The following is a 21,640-nucleotide window of genomic DNA, read 5'->3' as shown; positions in this document are numbered from 1 at the left end:
AGGTGTGTGTGTGTGTGTGTAGAGGCAAACAGTTTTTTGACCATGGCTGAGGCATGGCTGAGGTGTCGGCAGACAGGAGCAGTATACGATAATAGGCTACCAAACTGCTACAAAGCAAGGTGCTGTACATTCTTGTGCTTAAATATATGTAAGAAATAAATGGAGCAAAGCAACAGGAAATGTCTGGACATTGTTTGTGAGAGCCAAGCCTGGCGTGCGTCAATTCATTGCACCGACACGCACCTGCAGTAAGTGACAGTGGAAAGACACTTACATACAATACTGCGATAATTTTATATTGTAGAAGATATTTCTTTTTTGCATCATAAAATGGGCCAATACAAATTTGTCATCAATTTTTTTTTTTTGCTTATAGCGCTAAGAGGAAAACAAACAATACAAAAAAATTAATCATCAGATCATCAACAAAGCCGTTCTAAATGATTACTTTCATTAATGCAAATTGATTACAGTATGAGTAGAATGATTATTATACTACATTATACTATATTGAATAGAGATGCACGATATTGGATTTTTTTGCCAATAGCCGATATACCAATATATAACAAGTTATTTGGACAATAAACGATATCAGTATATCCACTTTCTTCCCCCACCTAATTTTATGTGACCATCAAGTCTCTTCTGTAGTGGAATTAACATCATATTATGCATGCATACTCTTATCGTGATGGCCCACAAGCAGATGGAGACAGGAAATAGAATGCTTTTCAATGTATGTAATATTTACCCATTGTGTAAAATAAGAAAAAGTATGTTGGTCGATGCTGATAGATCATTTTAAAGTCAATATCAGCTGATACCGATGACATGCCTATATTATCATGTATCCCTAATATTGTACTAAACTGTTATTATCTTAACTATATACAGCAAAACCTGTCTTGATCATGGACGCTGCAAAATTGTGATGCATGTGATGAAAAAATGCTCTTTAAATTTTTTAATTTTTTTTTAATATTTTTGGGGGCATTTTCAGCCTTTATTTGATAGGACAGACAAGCGTGAATGGGGGGGAGAGAGAGAGGGAGTGACATGCAGCAAAGGGCCGCAGGCTGGAGTCGAACCCGGGCCGCTGCAGCAACAGCCTTGTACATGGGGCGCCTGCTCTACCACTAAGCCACCGACGCCCCAAAATGCTCTTTAAAATTGAGGGAATCTGTAGATAGTAAATTAAGTTGTCCACATTCAACTGGTATTAATAAAAACTGAATATGTCTTTGAGAGTTGTCTAACTTCTTTTGTCAGAAGTGACAATAACATCATCCTGATCACCAGCGTTCAGGCATGCAAGCCTCCTCCACAACCACGAGAACAAAAACAAGACAACAGGATGAAGACAATATGCCTATTAATTGTCAGAGTCTCAGCTCCAGGAGTCACTACACCCACTGTTTCCTGATCTAGTACCAAGCGTCTAATTAGGACCAAGCATTTTTTGATATGATTTAATGACTACAGCACCAGGTTGACACATAGGCTGGTTGATCACTCAACATGGACCGCAAGTTGGAGCAGGCAGCTTTTAAGGAGCTTAGGAAGAACCCTATTAAGAAGATAGGGACAGTTCATGCCAGAATTAACTGATCAGTGTGCAGGCTACAGTGCAGATAGAGACAAAAATTATTCATGTCAGCAGCACAGTGCAAGGGACAGCTAAGTCTGCTATCTTGCTTCTCCCAAAGTTTTATACCAAGTGAGTTCACTAGGGATCTGCTAGGTTAATCAGCCTTTTAAAAGTAAAAGCTCTCAGCCCAAGTTAAAGTTAACTTTATATAGCTCTATGAGGGAACAAAGCTCACAGAGCACTGAAATCAATCACTGAGCAAAAAAACTGATTCCTGACGGTAAGGACACCAACCATACAGAGCAGGGGGTAGAAATGATGGGATGGGACAAAGTCCAGCAGTCAACTGCCATCATTCTGAAGGATCTTCTTCACAAATCAACAGCCAGGCAACAGACTGACCCCAGATTCCCCTGGTACTGCTTATATGGACTGACTGACACCTGGATCGACAGGTTTTATATATGCTGTGTAAAATATGCTACACTATGAGGCATATTTACCTCATTTAAATCTACGGCCCTACTCCTGTAACTGAGATGAACAAAACCCAGTCAGTAGTATTTCAATGAAAAATGCATCCTACCTAGGGACTGCCCAATCTGGATATTATCTTGCTAGATAATAATCAAGTGCAAATATGGTTGACAACTTGCAGACAATTTGTGCTTTAAGAAAAACAGCTCTGCCTTATGGCTTTCCAAAGTGTCGTTTAACTGTAATTATCAATTTAGCAAATCAGCTCGGGGCATCCCAACTGAAGTCACTAAATGTGCCTAAAGCGTGAATGTGGAATAGCAGAACCTGAGGCGTAATTTAATAAAGAGCCTTATGAATAAAAATATATTTACTGAAACAAGAAAACAAACATGGGATCAACATTTGCCAGAAAAAGACACATAAATTAGAGTGCCAATATGAAGACAGACAATCCCTAAACAGGGTCATAAGGGCATTTGATCATTGAGTTATATATGACACATGACACATGGCAAACAGTATCTAAACTCAGTCTGCTCTCCTCCCCTTAAATGCGAAGATGTGAAGACAACCAGCCGTGTACAGAGATGGGATGTGACAAATTGATGTATGAAAGACTTCTGCACACTTAACCACAGCCAGCACATGAGTCATACACAAGTATCTGCAGAAGATAGTGTCCATTAAGTAATTTAGTGAATACACTTTGAAATGCACTGCATCACACAGCCCCAGGCAGCTGGGAAAACCCAACAAGAACTATTTCAACATGATCATCAGAAATTCTACCCAAAAAAAAAGAAAAAGCCTTCAAGCTCTCAGCTGCTCACCAGCTCTCGGCTGCACTGCATTCTGTAAGGCCTGAAATAGCATTTTCCCAAGTATGCAATTTTACTTACTGGACTGGCCAGGCCTTTTCATTTCCTAGTTAGACCTAAATATGCCAGGTTTACATTAGACTTACACTATGATGATCTAACTCAATTCTTCTGAAGGTTTTCTCGTAGGTAAAGGCCAAGACACACCAAAGCGACATCAAGGAACTGGTAGCAACGAACTCCAACTGTTGTGTCACCTCATGTTGCCTGTGTCTTGTTCAAAGAGTTGCACATGGACACACTCCCAAGACTCCAGGCAACAGCCAACTAGCATGTACATTCTGCGCCCATGTGAGAGTTGATAACTCTCCATACCAGCAGACGGCGGTAGTCTGTATTATAGAAACCAGGAGGCTGACAGAGTGGAATCAATATGCTAGTTAGCACGTTAAAAACATAACCCATTGTTGAAAGAACAAATGATATTTACAGTGCACTAACAAACAATAACACAACAATTATGTACCATTTCTGCTAAAGAGCTAAGTGGCAAGAAAAAATAATCCTACTTAATATAACAAGTTTTCTCGATCCTACGCCCTCTTGACTTAAGTCGTCTGTTTACTGTCCTCACTTCTGTTTCGCTTCTCGCACGCACACTGAGCTGAACTGCCAATCAGAGTGATTCTTCTCACAGACGAGAATCCAGTGAAAAACAGCTGACTAGGACTAGCACTTACAGTGCAGGACACACTGCAAAAACTGGGGAGACAGAGGTTCAGACAGCCCAACAGTGACCAACAGCCAACCATCGCATTGATGTGCAAGAGAAAACAAAAATATAACGGGCAAGGAAGGGGTCTCTGCACTCTAAAGACAGCATGTCTAAATAAGAGCTGCAACAATTAGTCATTTAACTGATTAGTCAATCAACAGGAAATTAACTGGCAACAGTTTTGGTCATTGATCAAATGTTTAAGTCACTTTGTAAAGCACAAAAGCAAGCAGTTTCACCTTTTCCCATTTTCTTCGAAACTTATTAGGCATTTTTCCTCAAACAAACAAATAACCACAAAAGTAATTTGCAGTTTAATCTTAAAATGAAAGTAACTTTTAGTTTTAGACTTTGTTTAAATCTAGGGCTTTTAGCTTCCCATCTTGCTTTGATCAGCACATACAGAGGTCTTAATACAGTATTTTTATTGCCTGTTTTCCTTTAAGTTATAATTTCAATGGCTTCAAGTCCAAGAGATAATAAACATTAGATATGAGGGATCGTCACATGGTGCGATGTGAAAAGCACAACTCTGGCTTGATAAGTGCAATTTGCACAATAATATTTAATCTTGAACTGATTGCCTATCCTCTTACTCTGTCTAATGTACTGGTCGGATTTCAGTTGGATTTGCTTGTCAACAGCTAGCACCCTACTGTTAGACAATGTACTTAATATCTTGTGGTGCATATGTGTTTGTGAGTCTGCATAAAGGCTAGAGCTTCTTTAGGAGAGGTTGTTGTTGACAGAGCTTAAAAACTAGGCTTATATGATGAGTATTAAGGTTCTCTAATTTCACACACATAACAATTTACACACCAACATGGACCCTTAGGCCCACATACACAGTATTAGAGTTGATTGCACTGGAATACATCTGGGCAGACGATGATGTCAGGGGGGGTGTTCGCTTACATGAACAGGATTGAAGTCGCCCTTCAAGCAAACAACTCAGCTCCACAAAACTGGGCAAAAAAACAAGTCATAACCTCAGTGACAGAAAACAAGACTAAGCCATAACACACTCTAGTCTTGTTGTCATTTTTTGTATTATATAAAAATAACAAAAACCTTTCACATCAAGCACATTCAGAATTTAATTTTATAACAACAAGAGGCAGGTGAAGCTTAATTTATTCTTGCCAGAAGTTTTGATCACATAGGGTTTCAGAGCTGACCATTAGGCGCCCGAATTTGCGATAGTTGCATGGTTCATTCTACGTAATGCGTCAGCAATGGTGCTTGCAATTTCCCCGCATACTGTAAAGGCTGGTTGAACATTAAGTAAATAGCAGTCTTTAACCTAGCACCACTTCCATCTCCACAACAATCAGGAGCTGTTAAACCCTCACAACATTTCTTTACGGTGGCATGACACTCTGACTTCACACAGTGGCGGCAGGCTACAACTCAGACTTGCCTCACAGCTGCTTTCTTGCCTTTCAAAGGTCAATGTGAGTGAGCGTGTGTGTGTGTGTGTGTGTGACAGAGAGAGACAGGCTGAGAAAGAACACAAACAAGTAGATTTCAGAGCCAGACAGCAAAACTTGCTGCTCAAGTGACACCTTCCTGAAAGCAATTCCCTCCCACAGTGGCACCAATACAGTATATGACAGTCTGAGCTGTCAAACCATTGTTCATAATTGAGACAGCAGGGTGCTCACTAATGTTCCTGAAATACAATCACCAAGACAGTATAGAAAATTCTGATCAGCCACTGAAACAAATAAGTCATGTTTGACCATTTTTATTTGAGGCTGAGCATATCCACAGAGAGGGAATTGAAGAAAACTGAGCCTAACCTTTGATGATATGGATTCTCATCAGGTATCAGCTGAGCTCAAGTACACAATGTTAGTCCTATAGCACATTGTGCTCAAAATGATCTGCCTTTGTCAGTCAAGGACTGACCGTCACTGTCCAAGTGTTATGTTGTTCTTGTTCAGTATTTATAGCTGGGGTGCTACTGATATGATGATGATATAGTGCTGTATTAAAAAGCAGTGTGCTTGATACCAGGCCTTTGTTTACCTATAGTGTGCATAGGCAAAGACACTCATTGTTGACAGCAAATGTCAACTCCAAAAGTTGGAGGAAAACATTGTTTTTTCAGATAGCAAGTTTCAGTAAACATGACCATGGATTAATGGATTGATAAGTAGCTGATTGTTATCACTCTCAAATCATACTGAATCCATACGCTAACAACACCTTGTCGATATCTATAACGCAAACACTTATCACACACAAACTCTGATATGGTTAACGAACATTAGCTAACTTTTGACAATCTACTGACATGCTAACGTTTATGCTAGCTCACAAAGTACGAATAACATTACAGACAGCGGCCTTCGGATAGTAATATCCTCCATCTGTGTCAATGATTAGTAATCTCATATTTGCACCAGACATATTACATAGGTACAGAATCTGTCAGATAAGGCTGGCTAACGTCATGTAGCCATGTCGTAGCCTCTACCACTTGCAACGAAAGCTGAAGTCAGCTAGCTAGCCTTCAATAAGCTAGCCCGCTAGCCCCAGAAAATAAATCCCAGTTTTAGTGTTATGTGTTTGAGTTACTAGCTTGCCGCTAATGTTAGCTGACTATCTTTCTAACTACACTTATATCTAACTGTCTAGCCACATGAAATACTCAGTGTGTTTATTTAATCTTCTAACGTTAGCTGTACAACTTACAGTGAGGCAAACACGGCTAGTTGGGCAAGCTAACGCTACAAACTTAACTAGCCAGTTAACATTAGCTACTATCCTATTGCTGCCTGCTAGCCGGCTTGCTAACGTATTTAACGTTACTTAGCAGCTTTGCTAACGTTAGTTGTCCGCCATCATATAGCTAGTCAAACAGTTTGGTTGGATGTAACGTTAGAAAACAGACTTGTAAAAATATCATTTTAGACATTACGACAGAGTCGTTCGTAACGGTTTAAGTTAGGTAAGCAGTCGTGTTTTACCCTGTCCGTTGATCCGCTCCTTTCCTACTCTCTGCGTCTCTGCGGCTCTAACGTTACGGTTGTCGGTAAATTGCCCAACCGTATAGGCCCCACAGTCTGCTACGGTTCTCTTGCCATCTCTGTGCAGAAGCTTCCGAGCAGCAAACACACTCGGGCGACAGGCGCGCCACCCCAAATATTGCTGTGTAATAACACGGGACACGACAGATAGCCCTCTGAGTCAATACCGTGGATGTACAAGATAATGTTGTTATTGCACAGCTTCGCCACCCGGGTCATCTGATGGACAATTAGACCAGACCATAATGTACTTTTCCTGTGCTCATCATCTGCAAGTGTAATTTAAATATTCATGATGTGTGTAGTTTTTTTTGTTGTTGTTGTTGGTTTTTTTACAGTGCACAAACCAAGATTCTTGTTTACTTGACAAAGTTAGCATGCCGTGATTTGTTTTCTTATCAATATTTTTCAAAGTTCTGTTATAGATATTTATTTTTGAATGTATTATATTTTTTTGTTATTTCTGCAGCAATGTTGCTCTTCACGTTTTTGTTTTTATGTAGCCTTGCTTGTACTTTGTTCTTTTAAAATTGTAAATCTTTAACCTATGCTGTATTTTTATTACACTGTAAAGCACATTGATTTGCCAATTGGCTATACAGAAAAAAATGTCCTGACTTGCCTTTCTGTCTCTCCCTCTCTTCATATATAATTTGTCATATGGATTACTGCACATTTATTATGTTGATCTATTCTGTACACACAACATCCATTGCACTTCTGTCCATCCATTTTCCTGAGGTTTCTACCATTTTTTCCCAATTAAAGTTTTTGTTTTTTTTGTTGTTGGCGAGTTTTTCCTTATCCGCTGTGAGGGTCCCAGGACAGAGGGATGTTGTATGCTGTGAAGCCCTCTGAGGCAAACTGTGACCTGTGATATTGGGCTTTATAAATAAAATTGACTTGAATTGAAAGTTACCTACATAAAACAATCATCCAAATAGTTCTCCCCTAGTATGTCTCTTCTTTTCTAACACTCGGCAAGCGGGCAAATAAGCAGTTTCTCAAAATGTAAAACAATTTATTTAACTAGAAAAGCATTCAGAGTGCAGACCTCCACCAAGTAGGTGATATTCCCTCCCCCTCTGCATCAGACTTTGCAGCCTGCATCACAATTAGGTTATTTGCATCACTATCATTATTAGGTTATATATGCCTTCACCATGGAGACACTGTGGTGTATTTATTTCGTTTTTATTTTGTACCAACACAGAATATAATTTGTTGTTTTGTATTTTCCGCTTTCTTTTTTTCCAACACAGAACATTAATTTCAACTTTAGAATTACAACATTTAGCAAGTAGAACTAGACATGCTTTTCGGCCACCAGATGGCGCTATTTTCACCGTCTTTAGAAATTGGAATTGCTGCTGAGGTTGTCAGAAGATAGACTTCATTTATTATTTTATCCCCTTTGCTTCAACCAATCACCACCAAAATTGTATCATCTGTTCCTTGTCCCAGTTTCCACCTTTCCTAAAAATTTCATCAAAATCCGTTCATAACTTTTTGAGGTATTTTGCAGACAAACAAACAAACAAACAGACAAACAGACCAACGCCGGCGAAAACATAACCTCCTTGGTGGAGGTAATAACAGAGACAGAGGGATGTTGTATGCTGTGAAGCCGTCTGAGGCAAACTGTGACCTGTGATATTGGGCTTTATAAATAAAATTTAATTGCCTTGTCTATTCAGTAGACCAGGGATACTCAACTTCCTTTGCCCAGGGCCCACTTTAGCAAAGCGACAGGAGCCCTGGTCAGCCCTGACCTCTGATGAGGGGTCAGTGAGGTCCTCCCCTGGCACTATATTGATAGACAATCTCTATTTTGATGGTGTTTTATGCACTCTGACACATTATCAAAAGAAAAAAAAAATCCCATTGTGAATCAATGCATTTTCATTATGAATTATAAAATGGTCATCAGGCTACCTGGCACCCTATTGCGGGCCAGATTTGGCCCATGGGCTGTAGGTGAACTGCAGTGGGCTATACCTTGTACAGCGCTTCCCAACCTGTGTATCAGGATCCTAAGGGGGTCAAAGATAAATCTGAGGGGTCACCAGATGATAATAGACATTTCCGTTGTCAAAAACTGTGTTTATTTTATTTTCTTTTTTCCCCAGTGATGAAATACCAGATACCTTTACCCCTCTGGCAGTAAAAATCATTCCAAACAAACCATCAAGTATGAGACTAAAGACCGTAATCTTATTGTTTTTCTCCCCCATTTTCCCTCTTTTAATAATGGTATGCTGTGTGACAGCTCAGATGACGTTTAGACTTGTTCTACAATATGGTTACGTTCTGATCTTCCAGCTGGTACGATTTTTTGTGTTTTTTGTCTGTAAATCAAAGGACACAAGTGTGTGGAGGTGACAGTTTTAATTAAAAAGTATTCCCAAACTTAGTTCAATAATCGTTACTTTTCACAATTGGTTTCCAGTGAGCCAAATATCCTTAAGGCAACAAGCTGCAGGCGATTAAAGAGTAAATACTGATCTATCTTAAGAGGTCACAAGTCAGGTGCCCAAAAGGATAAATTAACTTTATCTTCAAATGTATGTATCTAATATGTAATGGATGATGACTTATATTCACATTGCTATTCTTACATAACAATTATTAGGGGGACTCCACACACACAGACATTTTTGCACTTCTGGTGTAATTTGTTTTCAGTCAGAGGCACTAAGATGCTCTTTATGGCTGCTTTAGAGGCTGATGTTGTGGTCTGGCATACGTAATAATCACGATTCTATGCACCTCACACATCATCAGCCCGGGACGATTGTCTGTTTTGGGTCTTTCAGCATCAGACGCCCAGCTGAAGCTTGGCATATGTAAGCTCCAATTTCCCGAGCAGTCTAATAAAAAGAGGTTTATCGGATTTGAGGTTTGTAATCCACAGTTACACTGAGGTTTATACATTAGTCTGGCAAGTATTGGAACACAATACCGGGACAGTTTTTTTATTATAACTGATGGCTCTTAATTGTTAGACATTCTGTGTTGCTGCTGCTCCAAAATCACTAACATCTTCTCTCATCTAAAGCCTGTGTCTAAGAATAATCCATTTGCAAATCTTGACGAAGATTTGTGTGGTTGAGAGCACACTTTTGTAGAGGCCAGAAGAATGAAACCAGATTGGAAGTAATGAGAAGGAAGCCCTTTACTATAGACCATAGTCTTCTTTTTTTCTCCCCCATTTTCCCTCTTTTAATAATGGTATGCTGTGTGACAGCTCAACTGAAGTTTAGACTTGTTCTATGATCTTTTTATGTTTTGATCTTCCAGCTGGTATGATTTTTTCTTACAATAGTCACATTCCATTGAGTGTAAATGCATCCAGAGATTTTCTCAACCCTTCATATAGAAATAGATTTATTGTCTGTAAATCAAAGGACACAAGTGTGTGGAGGTAACAGTTTTAATTAAAAAGTGTTCCCAAACTCAGTTCAATAATAGTTACATTACACCATTGGTTTCCAGTGAGCCAAATATCTTTAAGGCAACAAGCAGCAGAACATTTCATATGTCACTGTTTTTTTATATGGAATATATTAAGGAACAATTTGTTCAGTTCCCTTCTCATCTAACTTCTACAAATAAACTACTGATGTTTACTCTCACCAGATTTCTTTTGACTTTGTATATACTGGCCCATATCCAGTTGAAATTAATTATTAAACACAGTGTCTTAGAACATCAGAGCAAAAAGGTTTTTAAAGCCAGAAATTGTTGAACCATATTTGCTGAGGTAATAATATAGATCAGTGATGATAGTGAACCTGAGTAGATACAGAAATATTGATTTGTGCAGTGTGATAGTAAAAATCTTTGCTGCAAAACCGAGGTGGTTATGTCTGTAAGTGATGCGCCAGACTTGCATTTGAGGATGTTTTTAGCAACTGCACATACTAATATTATAAACTAGGCAGGCAGACATTTTGATGTGTAATTGCAGGAAAAGCACAGGTGTTGATGACATTGATAATGGCTCTATTCCATGTAGGAGCAATATTTTTCAAGGCCCTGGTATTGAGCATGCTGACTCCCTGCACTGGCATGGTTGACACTTAAACTGAGCTGAGCCATTGTTAATGTCATTAGGTATAGGGTTTTTTTGTTTGTTTGTTTTTTTGAGGGAAATTCAATTTTTTCACTCCGTTGTCAATTACACACAGGTCCGAAATACACACACATGCACAAACAGGACCTATACATGCACTAAGTGGAGAGATGTCAGAGTGGGGCGCCCATGGACCGGCGCCACCTCGGCAGTGCCCAGGAGGTGAACTGGCACCTCTCCAGCTACTAGTCCACACTCCATATTTGGTCCGGATGGGGACTTGAACAGCCCTACTAATACGTTAATAAGTCACTTTCAAGTTACTCTGTTTTTTCTTACATTATACCTTCACCTCATGTTTTTGAACAAGTGTTAGTGAGGTTGAACCCATGAGTGTTTTTATACACTCTCTTTTACATGTACAATATTACTGATGACATGTTTTTATTACTGGGGGTGATCCCTTGTAGGCCCTGTGAAGTTTTCCTGTCTTTGAATATTTAGGTTTAACTTAAACCCCACTGCCAAATCATTTTGTTAGTTATCATGAGTTCTACACTTTATAAATATTTCAGTTTTATACAGGCTATGAGTGTGTTGTCTGTTCACACAAATTGTTTTTTGTCCTTGTCATATGTACTATATTTTTCAGTTTCTGCCACTTTATGTGCAAGTTTGTCACAACATTTATTATTTCACTGTTGTTTTCTTTCTTTTTATTTGACATTTAACCTTTTCTCTTGTTACTTAATATGCTAATCATTTAGAGTATATATTTATGTCGTTTTCATTTGCAGTCTCTGTCAATGTGGGGGTTTTTTTGTCTGGAAGGGCTTTACCAATATATCATGTGACCTGTGTGACATGACTCTCACATGAGTTCTTAAATTGCACACCTGTTTCCAGTGCATTTTACACCCTGATGAAGAATTTTCAGTGGAAACGTGTTCGTTATCCATATATTTACAACTACAGTCAGAGTGCCTTGGATGCATTTTTGGACCGTCTGCCTATACTATGGACTTTTACACCAAGTGAGCTGGCCAGTCGTTGTTTTTTTATCTTTAATGGGAAATCAGGGTCCCAAAAAAGAAAAGAAAGAAAGGAAAGGAAGGGAAAGAAAGCAAACTGACTTAAAAAAAAAAAAAGGTACATGAGAGAGACATGAATCAAGAGAGGAGGATGCTACACCCCTGTTCACAATCAGTACATTACATTAAAATGCATCAGTTTGGGTGGCTCAGAGAAAACTACATCATCTTTGTGTCTATCTGTGTGTCCGTGTGCACACACACCAGCAGAGGATGCCAAAGTACACTTTTGGAAACACCTCCTTTCCATATGTGCAATCATTGGCTTTCCTACTCTCGAGTGGGTAAGCCTGAACAGATGTTTTGTTTATGTTTGTTTTGTTTGCTTTTTAAACTGATATTTGTTTGTTTGCTTGTTGTTAAATGTTTAATTATCTTGTACTTTGTATTTTATTGTATTTTACTCTGTATTTTACTCTGTAAGGTGAACTAAAATAAAAATAAAATGTATTAATAATTATTATTATTATTATTATTATTATTATTAACATTTATATGTTTAGATTTTCACCTGATATAATATTATATGTGTAATGATGTGTGAATGTATTATTGTGTCATATGTTTGATTTATCAACAGCTGCAGTGTTATGTTCACTCAAAGGTTCATTAAAACATAATTAAATTGTTTAAATTTCTATGTTTAAATGGAGACACAGTTGCAGAAGCAGCATTAGATGAGAAACCTACTCTTTTACAACAGAGGGTGTAACACCTTTTTTTTAACCTCAACAGTCTACAAAGTTGAGCTATACAAAATATAATTCAAAAGTAATTAAAGTCAGTGTATACTACACATCTGTTGGAAATCAGTGGTGCAGTTTCTGAATATATGTTCCTTGTCAAACAAATCATATGAAGAAAAGTGAGAGAAGCAAATGTGCTCTAGATATGTCCCAGCTCTCTGCCACGCTTTGTTCAGCCTCACTATTCAATTCCATTTTTCCATACGTTGTACATATAATGTTAATCTTAAGCTAATCACTCCCAAAATCACTTCTTGTGTTTTATTCTCCTTTCTTCTTCTCCTCTGTGACTGGCATATCCCAAACGCCAATGGCCACACTGGCATGATTTGCTCATCAGTGACTTCATCTATGACAACCTTTCCTCTAGCGTTATCAGGCCAAGCTTTAAATGCGTCCTCTGATACCTAAACTCTTAAAGGGTAACTGTGGTATTTTTCAACCTGGACCCTGTTTTCCCACATGCTTGTGTCTAAGTGACTGATGGGAACAACAACTTTTGAAACTGGTCCAGTATTGAGAGAGAGGGCAGCAGTCTGCAGCAGTGAAACAGGCTCCAATGTAATCATTTGGGGCAATGCACACCCTCAATGTATGTCCACTGAAAGTGTTTGTTTTGCCACAGACAGGCTCAGATTATTATTAGTAAGATCCTTTTTGTGTGATCTGAAACAGCCCTGAAATTGCTATCGCCGAACCCACCAGACTCAATTCAAATAAACAGTAATTTTAGTGTGTATAGAACCAGCATATTTCACATCTAACTGGGTGAATAAGGATTAATTTCAGCCAAACTAGAGCTGGTGATTGTTGGAACAGTGGAAAGACGAACCAAGATGGCATTTGTGAGTTTTATTTTGTTTTTGTGGACTTACAGTGAAATGCGTTTTCTGATGATAAAATTAATGTTTATTTCAATGGAGTCTGGTGGGTGTGTCGATGGCGATTTCGAGGCTGTTTCAGGTTAAATGAAATGGATCTCACTCTGTCTCTGTAAGCATCCTTTCCATTCTTTTCAGGCACTTAGAATAACAATCTGACTTTATCTGAGTACTGTCAGTGGAGCCTGGTATCACTCTGAAATTGTTGTTGAAATCCAGCGTTTGGGCAGTGACTTGTGGCATCAGAAACCTACGAAAAAGGGAAATGTGGCGGAACAAGGATGAAAGTTAAGGTGATGAAAGTCTGACTGAGGCAAGTGGGAGGAGTGGTGAATGGGTCCAACAAACACAGACTTTCACCAGAGAGAGCAGTGTTCGTGTTGCATAAGATTCTAAAGCCCAACCCTCTTCATTTTTGCTAAACCCAACCACGTGTTTTTGCTGCCTAAACCCAACCGTGTGTTCTTTGTTGAAGGGAAAAAAAACATCAGTTTGTACCACCATTGTGTGTTTATTTTGAAAGAAACTGTATGTAAACGGTAAATTTCCTGTAAAAAAACAAAGCGTATTTCAAAAAAAGGAACCCAGGGTACCTTGCAGGTCGTATGTGGATATGGAAAGTCCATAACCAAACATCAATATGTGACGAGGTTGGAGTGAGAATGTGTTGGTCCGTGGCAAAAACAAGAACTTTTGGTGGATGTACATTGATAATGCACAGTTGCCCCAAGTGGTTACATTGCGGTCTGTTTCGCTGCTGCCAGCTGCAGCCGTCTCACTCAATACTGGACCAATTTCAAAAACTGTTGTTCCCATTAGTCACTTGGACACAAAAACATAATAAAGTGGGGTCCATGTTGAAAAATACCAAAGTTACCCTTTCAATCTACCTACAGTCATGTTCCTAACATATATTACCACATTAGACGAGTGCTTTTCAATGAAATGAGTGATTTGTTGTTGACAATAAATGCAAGGTAGAGTCTCAGTAAACTTCTCTTAACAAGCATGTCATGATAAAACAACACTGCCTTTATCGCAGTAGATAAAAATATCCCAGTCATAATATAAGGTGGACGTAAACCTTGCAGAGCAATATCATTTAATGAGTGCTGTATACTGTACTTTTAACAACATGGCCATTTTAAATCTGAAAAAAACCCAACAACTTATATTTACAACCAGCATGCTTCAGAAATAATGAATCAAGAATTTATGAGCAAGCGCTCAAAATGTATAAACATAACTTATTTTAGTAAAAAAGATCCTGCCAAGGTTAAAGCGACATAAAAAGGGTACATCCATTAATCAAATGAATAGGCCATTTAGAGAGGTTTCACCAGACCAGGCTCTTACAATAGTGTGTTTTAATCCTTGGGTCTCAAACATGAACATAAAAATCATCTGTGGCCAATAGGGTGTACATAAAGACATGACCATCTGTTTAATCTAATGGTATACAACACAAAACATGAACATAAAAATCATCTGCAGCTCAGTTTTAGTCAGAGAGCAATATATTGTGTTGCTGCAGCCTATTATAGAAAGTATGCACTGACGTCACCTAAACAACATCAACCCTATTACCATCACTGAGTAGCAAAAGAAACTCACTGATGCTGCTATAAATAACAATAATAATAAAAACTTTAATCAAGCACATACATAAAACTGAGCAAAGCAATAAAAAAGATATAGGAAAAGAGACAATGTATCAGGTAAGCAATTATTACAGGGGCAATTACAACTATGAATTTAAAAACAACAAATCGAATAAAACAAACACAAAAAGTGAAAAAATATGTAAAAACCAAACTTAACAAATACAAAAGCATCAGAATCAAGAAAGAAAAGCAGGTTTATACAAGTGTGTTTTTAGGAGTGGGGCACCAATTGTGCACACTCCATCTCCTCAGGCTGGGCGTTCCAAAGTTTGGGGGCTCGAACAGCAAATAAGTTTTACTTGAGGTTCTCACTCAGCGCATTTGGTCATAAGTGGAGGCAATGGAGAGACTTTTGATACATGTATGCAGGGAGTTACAATAGTTTCAATGTGATAAGATAAACTTGTGAACAACCTTCTCCAAGTCAGAGAATGACTTGCTTGGGTCCAGAACTCTGATTCTGCCCACTCTACTGAGTTGACTGATTAATCTGGCATCGCTACATGAAATAACGTTTCCTTGGTTAAAAGAAAAAAATGATGCAATGAGCTTCATGAGGTGGCTAGCAAAAGCCAGTCAGTGTCCTGCCTGTGATTAACACCATTTTCAAGGTGTTGACAAGATGTCGTCAAGTGCTGTCAAGTGGTGAGTCAGAGCCAATGAATATTTCAGTCAGGAGAGATTTGTTCTGAGGGAAAATAATATTTATTTACATGTGCACACAAGTATGAGAGATGTGAAAAGTCTTTGGCGATGAGACCCCATTTTGATGTCATATATTCCAGGAGGGCAGTAAAGTTGTAGTAGATTAGGGAACACCTCCATTCTGTAAACCCTGGCAAAACAATTACATTGGCTTGGCTTTGCATTTAGAGTAAGGTGTCATATACGGTACATATAAGAGTTAACTATTCTGTCTGATATCAGGTAAGGGAATGACACAAACAATTTGACTTTGGTGACATCGAGTAACATATATAAAACAGGACCGGACCACCTTATACATAGAGGTTAAGGTCAGAGTCGAATATTATACAAAGATTTCTGGCAGAGGGCTGTAAATTGGAAGCCAGTGGAGGTCTGAGTCCCCTTAAAAACTGAAGTTGATAAAATGTCAACCCGGTCTCACTCTGAAGTTGTCAGTGCTTGGGGCAATGACTTGCAACAGTAGACACTGAGGAAAAAGCCGTCCTTTAACATCAGCACGATACCCAGCCGGTCGCTGTTAAGTGGCGCTTGGCAGCTGACTTTCACCCAGGAGAGCGGTGCTCGCGTCCTGTGAGATTCTAAAGCCAAACCCTGTTATTTTTTCCTCACCTAACCATGTACTGTTGTTGCCATTGGAGGGAAAAAAAACCCTCAGTTTGTATGTTGTGTTGACGTAGTGCATTTATATTGAAAGAGACTGTATGTAAACAGTAAATTTCCTGTGAAAACAGAAGTGTATCTTTAAAGAAGACAATGCATGTATCAGGCATAACTTGTCATGTTGTCTCAGATTGTCAACAACCAACACACCCAGGGTACCTTTCACGTTGTATTTGGACGTGGAAGGTCCATGACCAAACGTCCATATGTGACAAGGTCAGCATGAGAATGTGTTGAAAATGTCTAAGTGGCAGGTGGAGTGCAGTAGAGAGAAGAGGAATAGATGGATTTATGTTGGGTTCTACTTACCTTTAAGCTCCCATGAAAGGTTGACTGTTATTTAGCATTAACCCTATGGGCCCTAGGCGTTTTGGGGGTATTTTTACTGCCTTTACTTTTAAGCTTATATCACAGTCATTATAAAGGCTAGATACACATGCAATATCTTGTTTTTCAGGTCAATCAGGGCTATCCAGATTTGCCATCATTTCATGTCCTTCTATGTGCCTGTATTTTATATTAATTTTTATATCAATGAAAAAAACAAATCCATTTGCCTAAATTCTTACATTTTTACATGTATCTCACCATAGCAAGTTGGAAAATTACATATACTGCCATATATGAAGAGGGGAGACTCTCTGGAATCTGGCAATATAAGAACCATGATGGTGGGACATTCTGTCACTTCACAGCTGTCCAAAACATGTGGTTTGTGCCAGGCGGACATGATTGCCAGTATTTTTTCATTATTGCAAGAAATTCCATTGACTCATTCACAAGTCAAAAATGTGTTTTATCTGAAAGAAACATGCAATATTTACATCTAAGATCATAGAAAAATAGTCAACCAAGTGCAATGATGTCCTCCAAGATAATATTTGCCACTTTGTTTGCAGTAAACAAAGTTTGTTGTTGTTTTTCAGTTTCAGTTATACATTGAGGGGGACACACATGTCCCCCTCAATGTATATGGTGATTACGGCCCTGTCATGCATGCATAATTAGGCTGCAGTTGTCTGGGTGTGCAAAGGTGAAGTGGCTGGTCTTGTCATACAAAGTTTGATGGAGTGTCAGCTGGACAATATGGAGATATTTGCATCTTGAAAGCCGGACTACAAATGTAGATAGACAGAGAGAAACACACACAAGCCTAAGACATGGTAAGATACGATATTCCTCACTATATGAAGTGACTGATAACAAGATCTGTATAATGGATTTTGAAGAAATTCGTCAGGTTTTTATTTTGTAGACAATAAATCTGGATTTATAGCGTGATGGGATGACGGTACAATGACATCACTGGAAAGCTCTGCTCCTGCACTTTCATGTCATATGTGTGGCATTTCTGTGCGATGCTGCATTCGTGAGTAATCCGTCCAAGAGTAATGTGTGTGCAAAGCTGTATGAAAGCTCTGTTATTCATCATTTTAGTGTAACTTTATCATTTTTTTCGCTATGAAAACATTGGACTACCAACAAGTGTCTTGTCGGAAAGCTACAATTTCGCTGTTTCACGTGATATGCGTGGCTTCTCGCTATGACGCACGGTCGCGGTGAAAATCAATAGAGAAGAACAGGTGTGAATTTAGACGCACAATGTGTTGTTCGGGCCCATAGGGTTAAATGGGTTAAAACTGGTTAAACAGTTCAGGAGAAGCATGTAAGTCGATAAACAATAGTCAGTAGTCCTTAACAGGATCCTAGAATTCTGGTAATTGCTTGGGATCAGAGCAGAGAATTATTCCACTCTTGCATCTTTAACTGCAGCATTAAAATCCCTCAAGCAGCCACCTGTAATTTAATGGATTTCCACTTGTGCTCAATTTTTCTGAGCTCTCCTAAACTTACAAGTATGTTTGCTCAGCCAGGGAGAGCTTGTGTTACGTAAGTGAGTGTGAAATTTATTTGGAACCATTGAGTCTAAAGTAGTGTAACAGATGTTGGTCTGCACACATCAACTGCACATGTTTGTTCATGTATTTTTCCCCCTATATGAAAAGATTGTAGATGTTCAGAGAAGTGCATATTTAAACTCCCTGATCTGAAAGGGAAAGTTGCCTGCAGTGAGTATTTGATAAACAAACAACATCTGGCTGTATTTGGTTCCACATCAACACAGCTGCAGCATGTATTCAGTGTGGAGTGCCCCAAGGTTCCATGCTGGTTCCAGTTATCTTCTCATATACATAAAAAAGACATTATATCAGTTTTCACTTTTACTCACGCGATACTCAGATCTGTCTTAGCTGTGATCCTGAAAACATATCAGAACACTATCAACCGGCAGCAGTAGCTTAGCATACAGAGTTGGGTTGGGAATCAGAGGGTTGACAATTCAAGTCCCTGTCCAGACCAAATATGGAGTGTAGACTGGTAGCTGGAGAGCTGGTTCGCCTCCTGGGCACTGCTGAGGTGCCTTTGAGCAAGGCATCGAACCCCTGACTGCTCGGGGTGCCTGTCCAAGGCAGCTCCTTCCCTCTGACATCTCTCCATTTAATGCATGTATAGGTCCTGTTTATGCATGTGTGTGTATTTTGGGCCTGTGTGTACGACAACAGAGTGACAAAAATGAAATTTCCCCTCAGGGATTAATATATAAAAGTATATCCTGCATATTCTAAACTGTTTTCATGACATCCACAGGTAGATATAACATAATCTCCTGCAGCTAAATGCAGATAAGAAAGTGATATCATACTGCTAGTCAAGATAGTGAAGACACCCAAATATCAAATAGCCTTGGTTCACTGTCCTGTTATTGCAGATTGCAGAAATCTTGGGGTCATTCTTTAAACAAAAACCTCAGTTTTAAACAAAACTTCACCTTAGACAAACCTAAATTTGTTCAATAGATTCTAGAGACCATTGTCCAGGCCTTTATAACAAGTCAGTTAGACTACTGTAACTGCTCTCTAGAACAGTGGTTCCTAACTGGTCCAGCCACAGGGTCAAGATCTCTCCTTAGTCATTAGTTCAAGGTCCACACAGTTTAATACATTTAGTATCATACTTGTATTTGACCATGTTGTTGAGCTACTTTGCTGTCTCTATCACATAGCTGTCTATTAGTAACCCAAATTAAATGTGTTATTTACAAACCTGACACGCTTGCGAGTCACTTGCGGTCCATTCAGAATGGACCGGCAACCAACTTTTGGATCGTGCCCCACCAGTTGGGAATCTGGAATCAATTAAATAAATTCTCACTCCTGCCTCCAGCTCACCCAAAACTCTGCTGCCAGGATTTTGACTTGGAATAGGAAAACATGACCACATTTTGACCTTTAGGGGCCTCAGAAACCCCACCAACTGTGGCCTCATCATCAATGTCTTTATTTTGTCTTTATAACTTTTGTGATTTTCATTTTGCTTAAAAATCTATCAGTTTGGAAGGACAAGTTACAAAGTTACTTAAAAGTACCCCCTAAACCTTATTATTATGGCCTTATTATTATCTCTTATTATTACCAATAAAAAAAAACCTGATGGTAACTTGACTTTCTAGATCTCTTTCTAACAATGCTGTTTAATATTTAACACACTTCAGGTGCCTTTACTGCTGTTTTTCTTATCCTGAAATATTTTAATATAGTAGACCCTCTTACATATACTCATATCATTTGTTAACTTATTTCTATATTTTCCTTTTTTTCTGCACTAGGAGTTAAATACCTCATGAATTCTCTATATAGAGTACATTTTCTTTTTACAGGCATTCTGTAGTCCCTCTGTGATCCACACATTATCTGTATAATTTTATTTTCTGTTGTATTGTTTTATTGGAAAGTTTATAATTCTGCTCTGTTGGCATCTTCTTCTTCATAATTGTTTTCCAGTTTTGTGTTAGTACTTATTATGTATTAGAGGGGCACAGTGTGATGTTTTTCAACAAGTAATGGCCATATAAAATCTCATGTCACACATTGTTTTGATAAAAGTCCTCACTTGTTTTGTGCTTGCTTGGATTTTACAGGTCAGTAAAATCACAAATAAAAAAAACCCTTTGATTTTTCTTGGCAAACATTCTTTCCATATGTTGGTGAAGTTTCTCAATCTTCTAGTTCTATGTCATGATAATGTTATGTGATATATCTTGAGTTCAAGCAAGTCCAGTTGCCTGTAGCACTTAGGTTTGTTACCATACCATTCTTAAATATTTCTATGATAGTTCCAGGTGTTTCACATAGCTAACAATTACATAGTTTTCTTTCCCCAGCAACTTTATGTGGTGATACATTCCAGCACATCATTAACAGTTGTCATACATTCCACTACCATACAATTGAAGCTTATCCACAGACCCCCTTATTTTTTTTTCTTTCTATTTATGTAAGTCCCGTCGTATTCATTCAACTCAAAATCCACACACTTCTCAGTGTTGAGCCAAATCTCAGACATAAATATTACACTGAATGTTTTTTATCTTTAGTGGTCTTTGATGTTTTGAAAGTTTGCAAAAAGAAGAATTTACATTTCATGATCTGACTTGACCCCGGGTGGACTGATCATTTGTGCAGCAACAGCTGTGGAAGAAATTATTTTCAGTTTCAATATCAACATGGACGGATTACTGAATGGACCTACCAGTCATGGGCATAGTGGCCCAAAGTGTCAGGGGCCCCCCGACCTTCACTTCATCACTGTAACACATACTGACAAGGAAGAGACTCAAAATGACAAAGAGATGCATAGGAACTGCAAAGAGGCACAAAATAACCCAAAAAGACACAAAATGACTTTGAAGAGAAACAAAACAACAACAACAACAAAAAATGAGGCAAAAACCTCAAAATCTGTGTGTCTGGCTCCTGCGTAGGAGAGGTCAACCTTTGTGCCATTTGCTTTTGGTGTGTAAACCAAACCACAGACTTTTGTTGCCTAAACCTAACCACATGCTTTTGTTGCGTGAATCTAACTGGGGACTTCTGGTGCCTACATTCAAGGGAATAAACTTATTATATGCATTCAGTCTTTTCAAAATAAACTTACAACATGAGTACTAAGCGTCAATTGAGACGCCGTCCGTGAACATCCAAAACTGACACAAGGGGCTACCTACTAGCATGTCATATGTTGACATTTAGGTCCACTGACAAAGCAGTAGTATTTG

General features: G+C 38.6%; 1 protein-coding gene across 2 annotated transcripts in view; it reads right to left on the bottom strand.

The window, feature by feature from the left end:
* The window catches only part of wwp1 (WW domain containing E3 ubiquitin protein ligase 1), a 36,558-nt gene extending 29,634 nt beyond the window's left edge, over positions 1-6,924 (bottom strand). For both annotated transcript variants that reach the window (XM_033638718.2, XM_033638720.2), the window contains exon 1: positions 6,640-6,924. The gene's annotated coding sequence lies outside the window, so the exon portion shown is untranslated. The remainder of the gene's footprint in view (positions 1-6,639) is intronic.
* Positions 6,925-21,640: the final 14,716 nt, after the last annotated feature.

Source organism: Epinephelus lanceolatus, chromosome 20 (genome assembly GCF_041903045.1).
Source record: "Epinephelus lanceolatus isolate andai-2023 chromosome 20, ASM4190304v1, whole genome shotgun sequence".
NCBI lineage: Eukaryota > Metazoa > Chordata > Actinopteri > Perciformes > Serranidae > Epinephelus > Epinephelus lanceolatus.
This window is presented reverse-complemented; position numbering and strand designations above follow the sequence as displayed.